This window comes from Rhinolophus sinicus, linkage group LG11 (assembly GCF_036562045.2).
Source record: "Rhinolophus sinicus isolate RSC01 linkage group LG11, ASM3656204v1, whole genome shotgun sequence".
Taxonomy (NCBI): domain Eukaryota; kingdom Metazoa; phylum Chordata; class Mammalia; order Chiroptera; family Rhinolophidae; genus Rhinolophus; species Rhinolophus sinicus.
This window is the reverse complement of record NC_133760.1, coordinates 70,681,617-70,688,603: the sequence shown is the minus strand read 5'-3', so window position 1 is coordinate 70,688,603 and position 6,987 is coordinate 70,681,617. Positions and strand designations below refer to the sequence as shown.

Below are 6,987 nucleotides of genomic sequence, written 5' to 3'. Positions count from 1 at the left end.
CCACGTCTCTGTCCCTCCTTTCAGTCTTGACATGCTTCTTCTATATAACCTTAGTTATAGGACTTTAGTTAGCTAGACTTCAGGTGATTCTCAATGATAGTTGTTCTGTAGTTTAGTTATAATTTTGAGGTGGTTGTGGGAGAAGTAGCACAACATTTACCTACTTCACCATCTTGACTAGAAGCCAACAGGATTCTTATATTAAATGGAGAATGGACTGTAAACTGCGAAAAGGGCTGAGTCATGTTGACTACATTCCATCTGGAGCATCTGTGAGCAGCAGTCAGGTTGCTAAGAACCCTCACAACTGTTAGTAAGGAGAAAACTGTAAAGGAAGAGGAATGTAATTCCATCAAAGGTTGAATAGACTTTTCTATTTTATCCCCTCCGTGCCATTGGGGAAGACCCAGCTATATCTAGTTCAGCTGTGCTTTTTGTATTTGGTCCAACAGCCAAACTCTGAATGTTACCTAGAAAGATCTTTCTCTATATTTTAATGTCCTGGGGTCAAACATCTCTGTTACTTATCATTCTACATACTGTGGGAAGTTGAATGGTCTGACTGGTTCTGCTACATTGAAAGAAATACTTTAATTGATTGCTCTGATAACTGGTCCTCCATGTACTTGTAGGGTGTTTTTTGTTTGTTTGTTTTTGACTTGTTGTTGCTGCACTTAAGCTTTCTTTCTCCAATAGAAGGAGAAATTCATACCTTTAAAGCAGGGGTGTCCAAACTTTTTTCAATGGTTTTCAGCAAGGGCCATATGCGGTAAAATACACAAACAGCCGGGCCACTCACTTGAGGTGAAGTACATATTGCCTCACCTGGTTTATTTAAGTAAACTAAATATATTTTTGGAATTTGCTGCGGGCCAATTAACAATGGATCGCAGGCCGCAGTTGGCCCACGGGCCGCAGTTTGGATGCCCCTGCTTTAAAGTAAGTTTCTACTATTTAAATATTTCTGATTCAATTTCATCTGTTTTCAGTCTTTGAGTCATGTCACCTCTTCTTGTTTTCAGCTTTATATTGTATTTTTTTCTAAGAACATGTATTGAAGATGACACAGTAAATATATGAGCTCAATTCATCATCTTAAACCATTAGTTGTAGTAAATTAATGTGTATACTCAGGGTGATAGCTAATACCCCATGAGTTAGTTATTCTATTATCATCAAGGATAGCACATTAGGATTTATTTTTTAAATAATATATATTGTAGTACACAAAGCCCGTGACCCCTTTTTCTCTTTAAACTGGAAATCTTTTAAATACAGTTTTCTTTACCTCTCTATTTTCCAATTCAAGTTCCAATCAAAGTTTTCTTTTTTCCTTCTTATGTCACTGAATTTAAATTGGGTATTTTCAGTAAGCAATGGTCACTTATAACCATATACTTTTTCTTTTTTTGTAAGTCACAGAAACTTTTATTGGAAACAAACAAGCTGCAGCAAAGTGACACTCAGTGCATGCTGCCCAATGGGGCATTCAGGTGCCTGCCCAAGTCCAGGGCAGATGAACCCTGAGGCCTGCTGGCTGGGTCTAGGGCCCTTTGGGATGCAGTGCACAGGCCCAGACCTGATGCCGTACAAAATACAAAAATAAGCTCTGCAGTCCAGCTGTCCCTGCCTGTGTCAGCTTCTTTGGGCAGGGCAGTGTCTCTGTGTGTCAGTCCAGTCCAGCCTCAGTCTGTGCAGCAGAGCCTGTGTGGGTGAGTGGCCATCTAGTCGCTGGAACCAAAGGGCTAGGTGGGCTGTGCTAGAGCTGTTGCAGCGTCAGGGTCTGGCCATCACCTGGGGAGGCCCTGGAGCCCCTCCAGCCAGCAGGTCCAGGCACTGGATGAAGTTGGATGATGAAGCTGGGGTCTCTGCTCCTCTTCCTCACATACAGATCACCGGAACCCCATCCTCCATGGCGCTGGGCTCCTCAAGGCTGCTCTCACTGCCTCTACTTCCCCCAGCTCCAAATCCAACTTGTTGCCCACCTCTGAGGGCATGTACGTGGATCCACAGATGGAGCAGCAGCTGAAGAAGAGGACCCGTTTCAGCCGCTTGTTGTAGAAGAAGTAGTTAAAGGACCAGAGGCTGCCATCCTCCCCGAAGGGGTCCGAGTCCAAGTACGGGTCGTAGCTGTCAGTGTCACATTCGGCCAGGCAGATCTCCTCGTCCACGGCGTTCCGCAGCTTTGGCTTCAGGGCATTGACGTCCCTTCGCACGACCGAGAACAGACTGCCCCGACTGCATCCCCAGTCGGCTGAGGCTGGGCTCCCGGCTGAACTCCTGGCTGCGGCTGAGGTCACAGTCAGGGTGGAAGGACTCGTAGGGCCTGTGATCAGGTAGAAGAGGGTCTTTTGGCTGCACTTGTCGCTGCACTGACCACCTGGGCTCTTGCTGAGTCTGCTGGGGCTGAGGCCTGAGGTCTGGGGTGTGGACAGTGCCTCCAGCACGTGTGGCTGGCCCTCCAGGCAGACTTGCCTGAACATGGGCTTGTCGTCCCCCGACCCCCATCTGACATGAATAGCTGTCAATCCTGTGGATGGTGTGGGCATCTCCGGTCTCCACGGTCAGCTGTGAGTTGATGGCCTCGAAGCCCGAGTTCTCCAACGGTTTCCTGTCCTTGGGAAGGGGGTCCTGTGCTCTGAGGAGCTGCCTGCCTGCGCTACTCTCTGTCTGGCCAGGTAGGGCCAGGCCGGGTCAGGTTGGTTGACGTCTGTGCGGGTGAGAAGCAGGTGCGGGCTCCGGCAGTGCGGGATCCTCAGGACCCAAGGGTGGTGCTGCGGCCTCCACTTGGACCGCCCTGTATCCCGGGGGAAGAAGCTCAAAGGTGACATCAGGGCTGTGACCACGACATAGCCTCGCACCTGCACGGCGCCCCCACTATCGCGACCTACCTGCCCGCCGACCGCCGCAGGTCGCCCGAGCAAGCAACCGACAGACCTCTGCCTCCTCCGGCCAGACAACAACAGCATCCTCCCATATACTTTTAAGAAAGTCTGACTTTGGTTATAAAGAGATTTAATGCAAGCCTCCAGTTTAACTTGGAGGACTGAGTCACTCCTGTAATAACATGTTTCTCTGAACGGCCACAGGCCATCCTCTGCCACTCAACCTCTGCCTCTACTTTGCATCAGGTGACTAAAGGACAAGCAGCAAGCAAAAACAGAGGTAAAATATACTTTTTGTTCTGTTTGACAATATTTAAGGACTGTTTTTAGAAACACGCTTTGTTAGGGATATTAGAAACAACTAATTTTATTAAATGTCCTGGAATACTCCAATTTCTTTTCTGTTCTCGCTTTATTAACTTTGCCAATATAATACCTTTCAAACTGTGAGCTTGCTTTTATGTACCTAGCACCCTAAAACTACGTTTGTCACTGACAGTTACATCAAATTTCAGTTATTTTAAATTTGTTATAAGTTTATAGTTGGAAATGATTCTCACTTTACTGAGTATTCAAGGTTTGCTTCATTTCTCCTCTACATACAGAATTTCTCTTAAAAAAAAAAAGCCCCTTTTACAGTATGTTGCAGTACGTTATCATAACCTACCACTTAACTTGCCACAGTAGTAAAATATATTCCCCAAATGAAGAGTCCCCAAAGCGGATTGGGAAACTAACTGTAAATCAGCCATTGGACATATGGCTTTATGAGAGAGCCACAACTTTAATATATTTTATAATATAGTTGTGAAGAATTCCTCAAGCTAACTTTACAGACAGTAATTTTCTTGAGAGTATATGTGCATGTCCTTATTTGATCGAGATTTTATTTTTGCATAATCTTTAATGACATACGTTTTTCAAGATGTGGTCCATAGTTACCACACCTACCATGATGTACAGCATTAGAGAACTGTTATTTGGAACAAGTATTGCAGTTTTTAAGAAACATGGATCCTTTCAGGACATGGACATTTTTTGGTCATAAAAACAGGTTTTAAATTTTCTTTGCAAATGTTAACAAAGGGACTGAATATTTAGAGATAACCAACAGGCACTTCAAACTGGAAAATTTATTAATAATTGGGGTAAAGATTTGTACATATAGATACATATAGATAGATTTATATTTTCCAGGAAAGAAAGTACCAAATAATATGCAAAAGATAAATCTTAAATAATTTAATCCATTGGGGAGAGAAAATCTTAGTCAAGAAATTTCCTAATGATGGAGAAAAAAGCTGTGTACTTCAGTGGCTATCTAATATCAAAGATAAAGTGAAATAGTTGAAAAAAAATATGAGTTGAGTAAGATTGTTTAGGCAATAAAACTTGATTATTTCTAACTCCATTGCCAGGTCCTGTGTAACGAACTTGAATCTAGATTTTGTTAACTGAGATACTTATTTTACTCATATATACTATGTTATTGAAGAAATATGTAAGGAAGCTTAGTCACATGCTTTATTTCAGCCCTGTTAGTAAATTAAAATTCAGTTTGATGATGGAAAGAAGATCTCTTATTGAAGTATTCATAGATTCTTTATATTTAAGTAGAGTCACAAGCAAAGAATTGAAAAGGTGTTAAATGCAAAAGTTAAAAAAACAAAAACATAACAAGTTATAAAAATTCATGTACAGAGATTCAGAGTTTATATTCTTTATAATTTTTTTTGAAAATCATAGTGTGTGAAATATTTTTCTCAGCAATAAACTTCTATGTGAGCCTGATTCTTTCTTGGGAAAAGCTTTCATAAATTCAGTAATTAAAGTTATATTTATACTTACATCATCTTCTATAATTGCTTGTTTGTTGAAATCTTAGTCTCCTTAACTTAGCCCATCCCTTGAATATTTCTACATGTAATAGAATTGCAGATACTGTGGATTTCTATCGGAATAATCTCAAGTTATCTTTTTCACAGAATGAAGCCTTCCTCTAAGCTTAGCTCCAATGTTCATAAATAGATCCAAATGAGTAAATTCTGTGTATCCTCTTATCAATTATATTTGAAAAAAACAAATCCTACTTTTCAAGGAACACTACTTCTTTGATGTATCATATTACCGGTAGGTGGTTCAATACTTGGCTATTATCCTCAGCTGGAATTGCTCTAACTTTGTCATAAGCATTCCAGAACAACCTATTGCATCCTTAGTCTACCCAGAAACTGTGATTGGAACATTTTTCAATTCCCTTATTGTATTAAGAGACCTGTGTAAGGTTACATTTGGAAATTAAAATCTATTTCAAAATATTTTCAAGTTATATGGTTTGTATAATTAGACTGCTTGTGATTAATGGTCTTGAACAAATAAACTTACTTTTAAGGAATTAAAAAGTCTGTGTATGAAAAAGTATTTACTTCATATTTATGGTTAATATACGTTACTGTAAGTAGTGCAGAAACTCATCTTTCTTTATTAATGTCCAAATGCAGGATAGTTCTCATATTGTCTAAACGGACAACCAAAATAGGGAACGGGTTCTCTAATTACATTTTTAAAATGTGTGCAAATTATCGATTAGTTAGCTACTATATTTGATGTTTCAACAATTTATATTTTTTTTAGACACTTGGTTGCGTGGTAATACATACTATTTGTTATTGAAACCTGGGCCTGGTGGAGATTAGTCTGAACTGGCACAGTCAGTTGCCACATCAAGAATTTTATTATTCCTCCAGTCTAGTGGCTTAGGAAGAGATAAGAGATATCTATTTAGCTAATCATATAAGATCTGTCAATGAAAGAATGTCCAGCCTATAAGATTTTATCTGAGCCAAAATGTTGAGGACATGCCTAGAAGCAAAATCTCAATGGATTGAGTAAATGCTCCAGAGAATACATTTTTACAGCTTATTTTATACATTATAATCAAAGCAGCAGATGTAAGCAAAGTTACATGAAATCCATGGGTGGTAGATTAAGGAGGCAGGAGAAAGCAAAGCTGGGAAATTTCTAGGATTAGATAAAAAGCAAAATGGAAAAAATGCACACTTCTTTTACGTTGGTGGGTACTGAATAGTTAACGTTTCACATTAACAGTAAATAGAGATGGTATGCGGGGGAACAACATAGCAATGAGGGCTTCTGTGGTCTCATGCTCTGGTGGTTTCCTGCTCTGGTGCCTGAGGTTGTGCCTTTGAGAGGTAGGAAAAGAAAATTATTCTGACATTTCAAAGATATGCTATCCAAGAGGCATAAGAACAGTGGACAGGGCTCAGCTAAGGGAAAGACTGAACTTTGCTTAGGTGGCTATAGGCCTGGGACGTGACTAGCCATCATGACCTGCCCAGTTAGGAATTTGTGATCAGGCCATCCTGTGTAGTTGCTTTTGGTCGCTGAGCTTGTCAGGCCTGCCATGTGGCCCCCTGGTAGCTGGTCAGGTTTATTACGTAGCCCCCCCTTTTTTTGTTTACAGACCCAAAGCTAAAAAGTACAAAACAAAAATGCAGGGAAACATAATTTCACCAGCTCATACTTTCTTCCTGTGCTACAATCTTTTCAGATGGCTGAATTTTGATGGGTGTGACAGCTTATAGTCAAGTTTGCTGAAGGTTGAGAAGGGTATTTCAGGTAAGAGACATTAGTTGTAATGCCAATGGGCACTGCAAACTCAGATACAAATCAATTCAATACCAGGAGGTCAGACCATAGTGGTGAGATGTCCAGAGAGCAATTCAATTCAGAGGCCTTATCACCTTGGTTCGAAAATCTGTCCTGTGTGAAAGTATCAGCCAGAAGCCTACAGAGATGCAGAGAGACATGGGGAAATGAGTGATGGGCAAGATTGCATCTGATAGTCATAAATCTTAAAATGAGAATTTAAGTTCCAGTTCATAAGTATAATTTTCAAAAGCTGAGACTTCCGCGCATAGACAGAGAACAGACATCAGTACTATGTTTTGATACATAAAATGCTATTACTTATCATCACCCTCATCACCACGCCCAAAAGAAAGTATTGTGATATGCTGGAAAGGCGATAAAACAATAAAAATAAACATGGAAGAGATGAGACAATGAGACTTTTTCTAAG

The 6,987-nt window shown here is 40.6% G+C and overlaps 1 pseudogene; it reads right to left on the bottom strand.

The window, feature by feature from the left end:
• Positions 1–1,795: 1,795 nt before the first annotated feature.
• On the bottom strand, positions 1,796–2,969 carry LOC109457267 (repressor of RNA polymerase III transcription MAF1 homolog; annotated as a pseudogene).
• Between the last annotated feature and the right edge of the window lie 4,018 nt (positions 2,970–6,987).